Below are 16740 nucleotides of genomic sequence, written 5' to 3'. Positions count from 1 at the left end.
AAAACAGGTTTTTAAATATTCGTTTAGTGCAAACCTTAAACAGATATCCCATGGCCAAAAATAAACATAATTGGTGTCCCTAATTGAGGATTGAAGTACTTTTCGGGCATCTCGATGTATAAATAGGAAATACTCATTATTACTAGTGCATAAGGAGTGTATCGAAAATAAGCTATCCACAGACATTTGTGTTGTACGCATGTATTTGTGGTGATTTTTTGTTATGCTCAGATCACAGCATGCTGTGCGTTTGGCTGTCAGCTCTCGTTTATTTATTTGTTTGTGCGGTTGAAATTCTGCTTTTTCAACATGTCGCGTATTGAAAAGGAAGTGAAAATTGAGGTACTGGACACATGACTAAGTGAGAAGGGTATTACGATGCGAAAATTGGCGAAGCGGTTTGGAATTCATCATGCTAGTGTTAAAACCATCATTAATAAATTTGGGGAACACTTTTATTTGATGAGCTACACGGAAGAGGCAGAAAACCCGATTTTCCCAACCCGAAACTGGACCAGAAAGTGGTATCTCTAATCATGAAGAACAAATCAATGTCAATATGTGATTTGGCCAAAAAAGCAGGAACGAGTGTCGGAATGATCCAGCGTATCAAGAGGCCAAATCACCTGAAGACCTACAAGAAGCAGAAAATCTCGAAACAAAGTGTAGAACAGAAGAAGCGAGCAGCAACAAGGGCCCAGAAATTGTATTCGCATCTTTTGCAGTGTCCGGATACATGCGTTTTGATGAACGATGAGACTTGTGTAAAGGAGGACTCAAAAACCCTTCCAGGTCCACAATACTTTACTGTCGTCGTAGGGGAGCATGTGAGCGATGCGGACAGGTCGATTCAAGTGGAGAAATGCGGTCGAAAGGTACTGGTATGGCAAGCAATATGTTCCTGTGGTTTGAAGTCAACCATTTTTTACACTATCGAAACTATAAATGCAGAAATCTATCGATCTGAGTGTTTCCAGAAGAGATTGCAGCCTTTATATAAGAAGCATAGTACACCTCCACTGTTTTGGCCGGATTTAGCGTCGCCTCACTATGACAAAACCACTCTCAATTGGCTTGCGGAAAAGGGTATAAATTTCGGTGAGAAAAATATCAATCCACCAAATTGCCCTCAGCTTGCTCATCAAACGTTACTGAGAAATCGTGAAGAGGATCTTAAAGAAGACTGGTAAGGCAGCTAAGAACGTCCAGAAGTCCAAAAAATGCGATGCAACACTTGTCCGGAACTTGATGAAGAGCGTTTGATCAAAAGTTCGAAAAATTCGTGAAGGAATAACTTAAATTTCATCCAGTTTTTAATATGCTCAAGTTTAACCTCGTACAATAAAGTATCAATTTTGTAGATTGAATAAAATATTGTTTTTTATCATAACTTGAAAGAAAAATTTGTGGAGAGTTTATTTTCGATACACTCCTTATAAAAAAGTATAAAGCCTTTTTCTAATCATCTGGGGGTTTTGTTTACATGAAAACCCAACAACATTCTATGCCTGCAATTTCAAAGCATTTTGTACAGAGCTTTCTCCGTCCATTCCGGAAGTGAAAGTAGAAATCTGCATGATGGTACAGTGAACCTAACACAATATCGTCATGCATGGTACAACAAATTTTAATATGGACATGTTCAAAATGGTTCAATGAACGATACCCTCAGATGAAATGTCATGCTCTGATTGTGATTGGGAAACCATAAAACCAATTATTAACAATGTCCTATCAGACAGAAAAAAATACATTCTCATGTAATAAAATCCAATTTAAAATCATTAAATATATCTAAGATTTAGCAAAACCGTTCGGCTGCCACGACTTGCTCTTCTAAAACACTTTTTTTTCTAAAGTATATGTTAGTCAATAAACAATAGGCACATCCGTCATGTCATTCAGCATGTTTACGAAATGCAGCCCCAACGATTTCAATGCGTTGATGAACAAATAAATCAAATGATAGCTGTAAAAACGCACAAGAGATCGATCTATTTTTTCCTAACAGGATTCTAAATCTCTCGTGAAAAATGTAATCAGAAAAATAATCAGAAAGTACGAGTTCTTCATAATGAACTCTCCGCAGTTTTATTTCCCAATAGCCCAACTAATTTATCTTCTAAGGAAAATCTATTATATATATTCTACCACCTTAGAATTAATCGGCTAGGATACAGATCTCATATCGAAAACAATGTTAACTCTGAAATTGTTTGGGAAATATCGGCCATAGGCGGAGTCTATCAGTTCCAAAAGCTCAAACTAAATTCAATTCTTCATCTACATTGATATTGATCAACGTACTTGTAATCCTACTATGGAATAGTTGAGGAATTTTAAAAGAAAATTAAACATAGATTCATTGAACAAATCAATCCATATTCTAAATCTTTCTAAGATTCTATACCGGTCCTCAGAAACCAGTTGCAGCTTTAAAAGAAAGAACTCAAAGACTCCCTGCAAACGGTGGATAAAATCAAAGTCGACGGCCCTTATTACGAGTATCACTACACGGTGAAAACCAAGTGAAGTGATTTTTACCTTATTATCGGTATCACTTTACGGTGAAAACGAAGTGAAGTGAATGTAGGTCTTTATCACGAAATTCGCTTCAGAGAAAAAAGTAATTACTTAGATGAGCTTGTTGTTATTACGAACATCAAATCACCAAAATTTTGTTGGAAAAATGATATTTTTCACTACAGTGATTACTTCACTGAGTGTGATACCGGTAATAGGTAAAATCAACTGAAGTGATATGTGATTGAAGTGAAAGTGACAGTGGAAGTGAGAACGATAATAAACAACTTTTCCAATTTTGTGAGTCCTATTGACATCTCACTGAAATATGAGCATAACACAAGTATTATCAGATGACATTACTGCATCAAATTATGATGAAATGAGAGCATTTATTAGCAACATCAAACCATTAAGGCTCCTAAGAATTTTTAATATTTTTTTTTATTTTCCCGATGTTACCTTGAGACTTTGCCATCAATTTTACAAGTGTGTTGAGTACTTCTTCTCAAGGATGGCTTTTATCGTATCAAAGAACGCTCACCAGCAACTCTTTACACGATTGAAGCAGTGCCATCAAAGAGAGACGGATATCATCGCAACAACAAAAACCCGGCATGGCTCGTTTAACATAGAATAGACACCAGTGCGAGAGCGAATTTCTCTCGATGACATTTCTAAGAATCAAAGGTTAGCACGCTGCTGTGGAGATCCTCTCTGAAGCAACAAACGGTCACTTATTCTCGTTTCGCGATCCGATTCTGTATGGGCAGTGGATAATTGCGATAGAATCATTTTACTATTGCCGCTTATTCTAACTATGTGCATATAACCTTTGTATAAGTTGTGTCTATGAAAATGTATGTGAATGCTCCACACAAGGGTTTTGAAATATTGCAACCTAGTACGAGAATCATCAAGTTGAATCATCGATTCGATTTTCTGCGATACTTGTCAACTTGCGATTCTCTCTTGGGAACTTCCACACAGCAACGATCATTACCAGACTGTAATTTTATTTAAGGGCGTTAAATACTCAGAGTATGAAGTGGAGCGAAGAAATGTAGCAACATTCTCTCACTTCATGCATTGAGAGACTCGACTTCTTGTAGCATCTTCTACCGGATTGAAAACGTTGTATACTATATAGATAGCAATATAGCAGCTTCTGTTAAATTTTCGGCAATCACCAACACTGTTTCTTTTAATTTTTTTTTCGAATACAGAGGTTTTAACCTTAAGGTCATTCGCCTCTTCGGGCCAGAGAAACTTTCTAATCCTATGTGCGTGATTGGGAATTGAACCCAGACAGGCTGCGTGAAAGGCATCGACTCACCCATCTTCTAATTATTCTAAAACTTAATTAAACCAGAAGCTTCCCAATTATCCTTATTTTTCAAAATAAGCTCTCATTGTGCTGTTATTGATAACAACTAAGAAAGCTCTGATGCTTCCTGATTGATTTAAAACTGCTGTTAAACCCTTTAAAATCCTTGGACGAGACATGGGGTGTTAGCCCAATTTCCAATGTTTAATATAGAACCTGTATGAGATGATAAGTTGTTTCAACACTTTTACTGAACATCTTGCTCAAACGCAAAATGGGGTATCGTTTGCACTTGTTAAAAAAGTACGGGTATGTAATATCAGAGACATAACTGGATGTCGTGAATATGAATAAAACTGACACGATTTCTTTATACTTTCGAATTCGAATTGATAGTTGATCGATTGTGTGAATTGTGAAACTTTCTCCCTTTTCACTACTGGAATTTTAAACGATTTTTGACGTCGATTATCTCATTTCGGATTTGCATATTTCATTGAAAGAAACTATCAAGGTGCTGTACAGGATTCATTTCTGCCTTTTAGAAGGATCAAATTGTGGAATTCTCTACGACATTTATAGCACAGTTCGGAACATTTTTCTCGAACGATTTTCACACAGCAAAAAGTGCACGAAGCAAATCAAATTATTTTGGATTTTCACTATACTGATGATTATCACCTTCGATTTGCAAAAAAGTAATCTTTATAGTTCTTTAGATAACATTTAGAGCCATTAGAACGGCTGATTTTATATAATGTTGTCCACTTCTCGTTTTTCGTTTTCTTTCTCTCCAATGCAAACGACCAGAAGCTCTGTTGTATGATGCAATCTCTCTTGTTTGAGTGCAAACTAGCTTTGCGAACAAACCGACACATCCGGTCGCAGTGCCAATGATGCGAAACTGGTTTAATGCGTCTTCTCGCCTTGACGACCGGAAGGCAAATGAGAACTACGACCAGAGCGTTCGAGGTCGTAATATCAATCGATTAATCGAGTAATCAATTAATAACCCAGATAATCGAGTAATAAGTAATAAGTTCTGCCCATTCTTCCATATGGCAAATTTTGAAAAAGCGCCCCATAGTAAAGTAAGTCGTATTCACGACAACAAAATCATGATGTTAACAACTGTTACTCTTATATGAACTAGTTTTCCGATTTTTCACAAAAATTCCCGATATTTTTCCGGTTTTTAACGGTGAAACCAAATTCCCGACTTTTTCCCGGTCACTTGCCACCCTGTCACTTGTAGCTTTATATTTCCGGAACCGGAAGTGACAGCAGATTTTCTTGGAAATGGCCGAAACCGATTTCAACCAGCCTAAACTCGTTTGAAAGTTACTATTGGGTTATTGATCAAGTTCAAAACGCAAGTATCTGTCACTACTGGTACCGGAGATAAAATGGTTTAAGTGACGTCGGCTCAATTTTCTCGGAGATGAGTCAATGATTTCACATCATTTAAATTGCAGTAGGAAAGTAGCATCACACCACCAGGTGAATAAAGAAGGGTTTTTGTATGGTTTCGATCATAGAGGTTTAAATCTCAAGCCGGTAAAATTTTCTGATTCCATGCGCGAGGTTGGAAATTGAACCGAGGTGGGAATCATTATTATAAAGTTATATTTCGTCTTCGATTCGCTATTGCCTAGCAGAACAAATTGAGCTCCAAGCACTCCATAGTAGTTCAACGTACGTCAGAATGAAAGTCTACATTCACAAACTCGAATCTTTCGAGTTTCAAAGCAAAATTCTACTATCCAGAAATGCTCTTGAACTTGAATCATCTTCACATCGATCTTCACACATTTGTTCTAACATTATTGAATCCCGCAACACCCATAAGCAGCTTTTGAAGCTTCATAAATTTTATAATTTGTATGTGGAAAAGACTGTGTGCACACACTTTTTTGCCTCGAAAGCGATACACCCGACGACCACCACGACAAATATTCTTTCCACTGAGGCCTTTCAAATGCACATTTAAACACGACAACCAACGGTTTAAAATTTCTCACCGTCCGACTGTTTACGCACCAATTCGCCACATTCCGTACCAATCAGCACCTATTACTGCAGCATCATGAAAAGCACACGAGTTGAAATATGTATAAAGTCTACGGTGGATATCGGTATCGGTGCCGGACCATCATGTCACAGCCGTTCGCGTCAATACACACCATATTTTTTTTTGACCATTTAATTTTGCAGCTTGCACTTATTCAGCTTTATTTTCCCAGTACCGAACAGAATGTTTCATGGATTAAATACACACCGGGGTGGCGCACAAACACACACGCACACATTACCGGGTATCGGGAAAGAGCACGAAAAATAAAACTATCGCCACTGTAGGGCTTCAGCGGGCGATTATCCTCCAGATTATGACAGTGGGCAGACGGGTCTAATGTAATGTAGGAAATTGTTGGAGCCAAACTCTCCACCGTTTTTCCACCACAGACATCACCACCAAATCGATGGGATGTAGTTCGCGGACTACACAAACACTCAACTGCCAGGACACTAGTGCGCATATGAACTGTGCCACTGCTAGCTACCACACGCACTCACACGCTCCTTCTTTGTACAGTCGATTGATTATTATATCCTACGATCCCATTCTCTCTCTCTCTCTCTCTTTCTACTCGGTGTTTGAAAAATTTTCAAAAAAAACCTTACCATCGGATAGCACTAATTCCACTCAGTCACGTACCGTAACCACCGCTGCTGACTTCTGATGTGTGTCTGTGTGTGTGCGAGTGTTTGTGTGCGTGCCGTTGGTCCCCTCGCAAACGCCACAGGCTCGTAGTCGTTCCATCTATCGCTTGGTTTAGTCCATGTTTGCGTTTTTTTTGTTGTTGTTGTTTTCGCTCTGGCAAAGTTCCCTGCACTCCGTTTTTATTTCGCACTTCTTCTTTCCGCTCTCGCTCATTTCGTCACCTACCGATCGAGGGTTCTCCGACACCGAATTCTAGAGCTGCTTCAGGATTCATCGACATTTATGATTTTGGAAAGTATTGGAAGGCTATTAAGCATTAATTTTTCGGTTTTCCGTTTTATGCTTGTAGCACAGCCTTGGGTTAAGACGATGATTGCTTGCACAAATCGGACTTATCTTTTCCCTTTCCTGAGAGTCATGTTCTGATGGATATTCATTGATTCATTTCTTGAGATGTTGGTCGAAATTTCTACAATCACGCAGATGGTTCCACGGCTCAATTAGAATTCCAACAAGGAATTGTATAGCAAATTATTAAAGCAGACTACTTTAAGTGCTTTCGGCACTGTTCAGGTGGTAGGCCGGAAGGATTACTAGTTGTTTCGAGGAGGAAACGAGCCGGTTTCGGTACTACTGCCAGATTGTCTGCACACTTCCATCCTAGAGTTAGGCGTACCCGCTGCTCTTCACCGACCACTCGTGCGATGGTAGCGTAGCGGCAGTCTACTGATTTGCATCCATGTTGTTTTACTTCTTAGTTTATTTTTTTTTTCCTCCGGTGGTCTTATTCATGCACATTTTCGTTCACGATGGTTTACTGCTGCTGTCTGTCGCCCAGAGTCGCCCGCAGCTTCTGGTAATTATGCCATATTTTTTTTTTGTTTTAGTCCTCTCGAGGATGCCATCTTTAGCATTCTATTCCATCGCTTTGCAGGAGGTCAGGGCAACATCTGTGAATTTTGCAGCATATCTGCTGCCCGGTCAGACGTTTTCATATTTTTCTTTTTGATCGATTCAATAGCAAAAAGAAAACCAGCACGCGTTCGTTTCCTTTTTCTGGATTCAATTTGCTTTTTTTTTTTCTTACGCAAATATTTTCAACGTAACTTTGAAGAGTTTGACGATCGGCTTCGCAATTAGAAATATCAACCATTTGTCGGTCAGTCTCCATCTTTTTTCGACGATATGGACGTCCTGGCGATGAGACCGTGCCGACCGATGACGAGGCGCGCTGGTTTTCGACTTGTTTTCGGATAACTGCTGCAAAGTGGATGAGCGACTAAATAGAACTGCTATGACTCTTACCATCTGCGATATTCCGACGACGGATTCCGGATCATTGTCTAGCTTCCTGAACCGGCGGCGACGATGATACGGCACTGACAAAATTCAGGAAAAGTTTAACCTCTGTTTAATTTTTGCGTTTCTCTCACTTGCTCTTGCCGAGCCGAAATATGTGAGTGTGTGTGTTTGCTCCTATCGCGCCGATGCTAGGGCAAAGAAGAAGCGCTGCGGCGATTTTTCAACAACAGAGATCCAGCAGCAATCCACAGCCGGTACCCAGTGCTGCCAGATTGAATGATGTATGCTTGAAAGGAACACGTACTCAATTAATAATTCAACGCTTTGCCAACCGTTGTGGTGTTATCTGTTCAGTCAATGTTCGCCAAATCGCATAACATTCGCGTCATTTTAATTTATAATCAACCGTGTCTAGACACCCCCACACGATTTAAGACGACCTTGTTCGTTCGAACTTTGCTTCTATGGCAGCACGGACGCGATAGCGCAAGTAGGGAAAATAACAACAAACGTAGAGACTTTGCCTCGTTTCGACTGGAACCGAACTGAAGAACCTCAAATATTCCCACACCGCGTATTTCTGTGGACACCGATACACATACATATACGGGATAAAAATAGGGTGATACAGAATTGCCAGAACGATCAAAAAAAAAACTCGGAAACTTGATAGTTGAAACACGATCGATGACATTGCGATCATTTGACAGACACACTGTCAAAGCAGTATTGAATCACAGACACTGAGAGAGAGAAAAAAATGTGACCACAGTGGGGAACCAGCCCGCTAGTGAACTAACGTCTACAAACCAATCGATAAGTTAGCGGCTGAAAGACACCACACCGGACCGGATGGTCGAATTATCTTTCACCACCCTACTTCTTGTCGAATTCAACGCACAAGGGGAGAGTAGCAGAGTGAAGGAAAGTCTTTCATAGAAAAAAAAATACGACGCATAAGAATTACTCCAAAAAGGAATTAAAAATTCTGAGGGGTGAGTCGGCTCTGCACAAATGCATCGAAGAACCGCTGCGCTGAAGAACAAAATAATAAGCTCCGGTAGACCAAACACGAAACGTGCCAGGAGATGGGAGTCCAAGTTCATTCTCAAATTATCGATTTTCTTCATTAGTGAAACACCGTTTTTAATTATCATCCCCCCGTTGTTGCTGCGGTGGCGGAAATTTTCGTCATCACCGATTAGTCGCTCTGCTCGCCTTGTGACAAGACGATCGCTGATTCGGAGAAAAAAACACCTCCTAATTCTAACACTTTCCGGAACTCACTTGCACCTCGCGGAAATCCCGTTGCGCCACCATTCAACACCGAACCGAACAAAATAAACTCCCCTGGCGGCCGTACCTCCAAAACTTGAACCGAAAAAATGTCCGCCACGAAGTGGGGTCTTACCTTCAATTTTGTACCCGTTCCGTGTTTCCTCAGCACTGCTTCTGTGCGAAGTGGTGTCTATCTAGAGTACGATTCTGTGTGCTTCTTCTTTGGACGGCACTTTACTTCTGGCTCTGGGGCGTTTTACGCAACAGTGTTGGTGCCACCGTTGGGTCCCTCGCTCGCTCTATCTCACTGTCTCTTTCGCGCACGCTCTCTCTCTCTCTCCCTCTCTTTCTGTGTGCCGGATTGTGTGCAATTATACTTCACGATTTGACACATGAACGAAAGGATGTACGCACAACAGCAGGGCAATCCAACGATATTATGAAGTAACGCTCACTGACAGTTGTTGTTATTGGAATCGGCGTACGGAGCGTTATGAAGGGGGCGCTTTGATTTATTCCCATCAGCGAGTGTTGTTCGGTTCGAATAGATTTACCATTTGCAAATCAGCATCGTAAACGACCGGCAGGAAATTCCAACGAACCCTTGGGTGACTTTTCGTTTGGTTGTTCGACGTTAAAATATCGTTGCGATCTCAGTTTAGTTTTCGAGCGCTACTTCAAATACTGTCTGATTATTTCCATGCAGCTGTGCATTCACTACTCACGATTAGAAATATATAGATCGAATTCAAAATTATCTCACACCGTAGTTCTTTTCATTGATTAGACTATACATACCCTACACGGAAAAAAGCCGTTCACGCCAATCATGAATCAAATCATTTCGGTTTCTCATGGAATCATGACTAATATTCATGATTATTCAACTACTATCATATGTGGGTCATTGTACCAATAGTCATCTCATCAGTAAATTCGCAACGTTGTTTAGTCATTTACCATTCGACTCAGTTCGTAGAGTGCGCAAAATGTCTCTATGTGTGTATGTAACATTTTTTCCTCGGAGATGGCTGAACTGATTTTCATGAACTTAGATTCAAATGAAAGGTCTTGTAACTCCATACAAAGTTCCTGAATTTTATTTTTGATCCGACTTCTGGTTTCGGAATTACAGGGTGATTAGTGTAAAAAATCCTATTTCAAATTACTTCCTCACTTTTCTCAGATATGGCGTGACCGATTTTAACAATCTCATAGATTCAAATAAAACTACCAAATTTCATCCGGATCTGACTTATTTTGAATAATTTGATACCGTCACAGAAAGCGGCGAAACAAAAAAACCTGTTTTAATCCACCTAGTGGTGTAATGATGCCTTTCTCATGTATAATAATGTGGTATTCTATTCAAAAAAATTTTCTTCGATTTTTGTGAGAAACCAAGAGATTGTTTGTGCATTAACTAGTATAACATACAGAATAAAACAGTGCTTTGATTGCGTAGGTCATCCTTAAGAAAACGAAGTGGGTTCACTATTATATGCACTTCCGGCACCGGAACCCGAGAACCAATATAATCAAAGTCGGTTCGTACGGCCACCAACTAACATGACAAACAAACTCTACTAGTACGCACTCTAAATTACGATTCAAATGTTTGTCGCATCCGAAAATATGCAGTAATTTTTGGTAGGACCATAAGACCTTTCAATTGATCCTAAGATTGGGAATAACGGTTTAGGGTCCAGTTTAAACATTTTTTACGTTTTTTGTTCCGTCGGTTTAAGTGACGGTGTGCAATATTGAGCACACTTTACCCTATAACTCCAGAACCGGAAGTCGAATCCGGATGAAATTCAGGAATTCCGTATGGGACCACGAGGCCTTTTATTTGAATCTAAATTTGTCAAAATCGGTTTAGCCATCTCCGAGAAAACCTAGTGAGATTATTTGACACACACACACACACAGACATTGCTCAGCTCGATGAACTGAGTCGAATGGTATATAACAATTTTCATTAGTCGATTTTTCAAGTGATTGCATAACCTTTCTATATGAGAAAGGCAAAACGTAAAACAATTTCTAATCTGGTCTTAAAACTACTCCAATCGGTAGCTATTATCAGTAGACAACCAAACAAATCAATTTCGACTATCGTGGATCCCGATTTATGATTCCGGAAGCACCGGAAATAGCTGTTATAAACTGGCTTGACCAGTTTGCACATACTCAGGTTGAAATGAAAGATCTTATAGTCCCATAATTAAGTTCCTGAATTTCATCTGATTTCCGCTTTTTGAATTACAGGGTAAAGATTGGTGAATATGTATACCGTCACTAAAAGCGGCGAAGTAAATGACAAAATAATTTCTAAACTCACTTCCTGGTTCCCGGTTTTCAATTAACGACTTTCGGAAGTACTTGCAATAGTAAGGCTCATTTTGTTTTCTCAGATTTGGCCTAACCGATCTGAGCACTGATTCACTACTCTGTAAATTATACTAGTTTATGGACAATCTTTTGTCGTGAATTCGACGCCTTTTCTAAATTTACCCCATACAAGAATGGGCAGAACTTAATCGCGAATATCTCTTGATGTACTTAACCCAACAACATAACTTATTCTACAAGCTATCGGAAATGTGATCAGGAATTTATGAATAAATTTTCAGCAGCGTGAGACTAACTGAAGAATAAAATTTTCTAAAACTTTTGGAAATTATGAGGAAAATTTATCACGCTTGCTTGCCTTTTTCGCACTCGGACTATGGTTTTGAGGTAGTCAGGCACTTATCAGTTACGACTATCTACTGGACGAGCAGAAAAGGTAAACTTTGATTGAAAGTCGTTCATTTCTTCTACTGCTTCAGACGAAACTAGATGTCGAGGTGTGATCATGAAAAAATTCTATATGTTGTTATTTAAAACCATAATTGTATACCCAAATAATTATTCGAAATTTTACTACACTGTATACGGCCTATTTTTCAACCAGTTGTGGTTTGTAGTAGAACCTTTCGTTTATTTGCTATATAAAATGCATAGAAATGACTCAGAAGTCATTCATTTCGAATTTGGCTGTCGTAATCAACACCCACGGACAACAGGTTAGCCTGGAAATAGATGACGGAAGTCAACTCGTGTACCGTTTCAAATTCTAGTAGTGAAAAAGGGAAAAACTTGCACAATCCACACCTCCGATCAACTAATTGATATTCGGTAGTATAAAGAAGGAGTGTCCGTTTTATTCATATTCACGACATCCAGTTATGTCTCTGACATTACACACCCATACTTTTCTTAATAGAGTTCTAAATGCTAAGCGTCTCTAATAGCGAAACCAGAAAAATAACCATTAGGTACCAATTTTGTCGTGAATACGACTTACTTTACTCTGGGGTGCCTTTTCAAAATTAGCCATATGGAAGAATGGGCAGAACTTAATCGTGAATATCTCGACTTGTATTAAGAACAGCAACAGAATTCGTTCGCCATTTCATCAAAAATATGATCAGAAATTTAGGATATTATTTTGAACAGTGTGAGATAACCACAAATAACTCAAAAATTAAATTTTCTAAAACTTTGAAAACAACGCGGAAAACTCTTTACTTTTGCTTGGCTTTTTCGCGCAAGGACGACGATTTTGAGGTAGTCGGGAACATATCCTCATCTGAATGCGTATAAAAGTCGAAAATCGATCATTTCTTCTTGTGTGTTGGATGGAAGCAGACGTCGTGAGAATGATTTATCATTTGCTTTCCGGTCGTCAAGGGAGCGATATCATCAACCAACAGTGACGGAGAATGCACCTTCTGCGTGGTTAAAACCTCAAACGCTCAGGTAGCAACTCTCATTCGCATTCTGAAACTGAATTCTGGAACTATATTCCGGAACTGATTTCAGTTTCGAAATGGTAGTTCTAGAATTGCAACTGAATTCTGGATCTGCTCTTAGTTCTCTAAATTTAGTTCTTGAACTCAGGTCCAGTTCCTTATTCCAGAATTCTTCTATCGGTTCTTTTTAGAATCATAACTCCCAAAGAATTATGCAAATCATCACACAGTACAAAGTCTTACTGTACTCTATGCAACCCATTTTGGTAGTCGTGGAGAGAAATCGTCTTTAAGTTTCAGAGCATAGTTCCGGAATATGGGTTTAGAATTCAGAGCCTGCGTGCTGAACTGGATTCTGGAAAAAGATTCCGGAACTGATTTCAGTTTCGAAATCGTAGTCTACTAAAATCCAACTGAATTCTGAGTCTGTTCTAAGTTCTGAATCTAGTTCTTGAGCTCAGGCCCAGTTCCTAATTCCAGAATTCTTCAAATCGGTTCTATTGTTCTGAGTACGACTTACTTTACTATGAGCCGCCTTTTCAAAATTTACTTTGTACAAGAATGGGCAGAACTTTACCACGAATAACTTTTGATGAACTTAACCCAACAGCATATTTTTTCTTACAAGCTATCGGAAATATGAACAGGAATACGTGATTAAATTTTCAACAACATTAAAAAACACTAAAAATAATCGAAAAACAAAGTTTTCTGAAACTTTTGGAAATAATGAAGGGAATTCATCACGCTTGCTAGGATTTTTCGCATCCGGACGACGGTTTTGAGGTAGTCAGGCACATATCAAAATCTACTGAACAAATAGAAAAGGTCATCTTTGAATAAAAACGGTTAATTTCTCTTATTGCCACAGACAGAACTGGATGTCGAGGTGAGGTTCTCCCAGCAACATCAGTAAGAACAAACCAAGTATAAAGCGTGAAACGCTCAGGCCGTCCTCTTATTTGAACTTCGATCGTCAGGAGGAGCAGTCGGCAATGAAAGTAGACCTTTTGCGTGGTGTAGATCATCAAACGCTCAGGTCACAGAGCCAGTTTTCAGGATAATTTGATTAGCTTTGTGCAATTTTCGCAGTGCAAAATTCGCAACAGTGTTTAATATCTTAGAGAATTACACGATTTGGCCCTTCTGAATGCCAGAAATTTATCTCGTACGGCATTTTGATAACTTTTTTCACTGAAATATTTAAATCCGAAACGAAATGATTGACATCAAAATTCTGTATAGTTCTATTTAGAACAATAATTGTGTACCCAAAGAATTATGCGAAATTTTCTTCACTATACTGTATGCGGCCCATTTTTCAACCACTTGTAGTTTGTCGGAGAACTTTCTGCTGATTTGCTATATAAAATACCTAGCACCGACTTAGAAGCAATTAATGAAAGGTTCCTTTCCGAACCACCATTACTTTATCATAAAGAACTGTACTGGTTATTTCGTAATATTTAATTGTGTGTCAGAATCTTTAATGTAACTAACCAGTACTTTAGTTTAGGAGTATCGTTTCAAATTCTAGTAGTGAAAAAGAGGAAAGCTTGCACAATTCACACAATCGATCAACTAATTGATATTCGAAAGTATAACAAAAGAGTGTCAGTTTTATTCGTATTCACGACATCCAGTTATGTCTCTGACATTACACACCCGTACTTTTTTCATGATGAACTATCCGCTTATTCCTAGTCAGTTTTATTTCCAAATAGCCCAACTAATTTATCTTCTATGAGAAATTCTTTTGCAATTGATCATGTTCTAGTAGATCAATGTGATCAATAAAAATCCTACAGAAGCATCGAAATTATCTTTATCTCGCATAAGTAGAAATGTACAATGAACCAAGAAAATGAAACTTGAGAGAAGCAAATCATTTGCACTGCACATACTCACTGATTCCTAACTTTTCATCAACAACAACGCCGGCTACGCCTAAAGGCTGTACTACTGAGGAAAAAAAGGAATGTTAGCCCGGTACTTGTTGTTTCTAGAGACCGTTGGTACCAATGGGGTACGAGCATCATGGGATAGGAGATGTGTTAGTAGGGAGGGAAAGCGATCCGGATATGTTTTGGTAAACAATATGATCTCAAAAAAGCTGATTTTCGATACTCAGAAGAAATATAAAATATCTCTAAAGAACGATCTCGCCAGTATCCTTTTTCTCCTATTCGCATTGCTGTTAACAACGCGAGATGAAACACGACTACTGAAAAGATAAAATAAAATAAACACTCGCGGATGGGAAAAACCAATTTTAGATTTTCGGCTTGAATAATACGATTGGTTTGTAAATTTTCACACATTGCATAGAAATCTGATAACACCGACAATGTTATGGAGACTGCGCTTCGATCGGTTAATATCGTTGAATTTTGGGGCGGTAAATTCTCAGTTTCCGTCGCTTGAGCATTTTTAGTTGGTCTCACACAATTTTTCTAAATTTCATTTGGATCTGACATCCGGTTCCGAAATTACAAAGAAATATGTGCAAATTAATGAAAAAATGCGGAAATTTTCTAACCGCTTTTCACAAACTAAGAAGCAATAAAAGGTCTTGAAATTCTTTAAAAAGTCCTCGAATAAATGACCAAGATCCGACTTCCGGTTCCGGTATTACATTTCATTTCGATTAATGAAAATTTTCAATTTCATGAGTATTTCTTCACAAGCGATGGCGAAGCGAGGTGCATATTTTTATAAAACTGCTAAATTCATCTAGTTGACAGATCTTGTTAATTAGTGAATATATAAAACTACCTTTGAGACTACTAGTTCCAAGCTTCCGCTTCCGAAAGCACCGTTAATAGTGAGAAAAGCTCAAAAAACGAAACTCACTTTAATTTTTCAGCAACGGTTGAACCGATTTTCACGAATAGTGATTCAAATTAATGCTCTTATTGTCTTGAAGGATACTGTGCAATTTCATCCAGATCCGACTTCCGAAATTATAGGACAATGCGTGTCAAAACATTCAAATCGTCATTCAAAATGACGATGCAAAACTGGTACGCGTCGGTACGTGCGGCTTTGCTCCAATCACAGTTTGTTTGTTTTATTTCGTATAGTGAGTATGGTTGATACATGTAAATCTATATATTCCAGGTGAAAAATATGTAAATTTGTAAACCTTTTATCCAATGTGTACCTACTTGTTAGTGTTAATACAAAATCAGGACAACGATGCTTTTCTTTGAAAGTACACTTATTGCCTTTCTCATATAGAAAGTTTATGCAATCACTTGAAAAATTGACTAGTGAAAATTGGCCCGGAGGGCTAAGTGTTCATTTGTTTATTTGACGCAGGAAAAAGCCCACTGGAGCTAAGCATAACCAATTTTTCAATTCTCTCTCCAGTAGGCATAAATCCTCTCAATTATCTTACTTCAATTATCCAAATGATATATTTCCTTAAACTAAATTAAATTAATTATTCACACACAATTATTCATATCTCTAATACTAATTTAGAAACAAATTCTTTATATAACACCATAAAAAGTGAAAATCGAATACATTAGCGGCAGCGATTAAATAGACGGCACATACTGACGAAAGGCTCGTTGTGACCGTAATTGGTTCTAGCGGAAGGAAGACGGAGAAAAGTACGAGTTCATAACAATCGATTCGAGATTGGAGCAGATTTGCGACGCTAGTTGCCTTAAACATGTCTCTACGCTCGTAACACGACTATACATCTCGTAACACGAAGTATAAATCTTAGAGATTTTGTTGATTGTGTGATCACATTTTGAATCAAGCATAACTCCTAA

At 38.6% G+C, this 16740-nt stretch overlaps 1 protein-coding gene across 4 annotated transcripts in view; it reads right to left on the bottom strand.

The window, feature by feature from the left end:
• LOC131427295 (uncharacterized) overlaps window positions 1-16740 on the bottom strand; it is a 33614-nt gene that overhangs the window by 12799 nt on the left and 4075 nt on the right. Inside the window, exon 1 of one of the 4 annotated variants that reach the window (XM_058590352.1) lies at window positions 9286-9410. The exons of 1 other annotated variant lie outside the window; for it this stretch is intronic. The gene's annotated coding sequence lies outside the window, so the exon portion shown is untranslated. Of the gene's footprint in view, window positions 1-6532; window positions 7832-7877; window positions 8023-9285; window positions 9411-16740 lie in introns of those variants that run through there. 2 more of the 4 variants (XM_058590353.1, XM_058590354.1) reach the window with 2 other exon arrangements.

Source organism: Malaya genurostris, chromosome 2 (genome assembly GCF_030247185.1).
Source record: "Malaya genurostris strain Urasoe2022 chromosome 2, Malgen_1.1, whole genome shotgun sequence".
Lineage (NCBI taxonomy): Eukaryota > Metazoa > Arthropoda > Insecta > Diptera > Culicidae > Malaya > Malaya genurostris.
The sequence above is the reverse complement of the archived record's forward strand: the minus strand, read 5'-3'. Positions and strand labels throughout refer to the sequence as shown.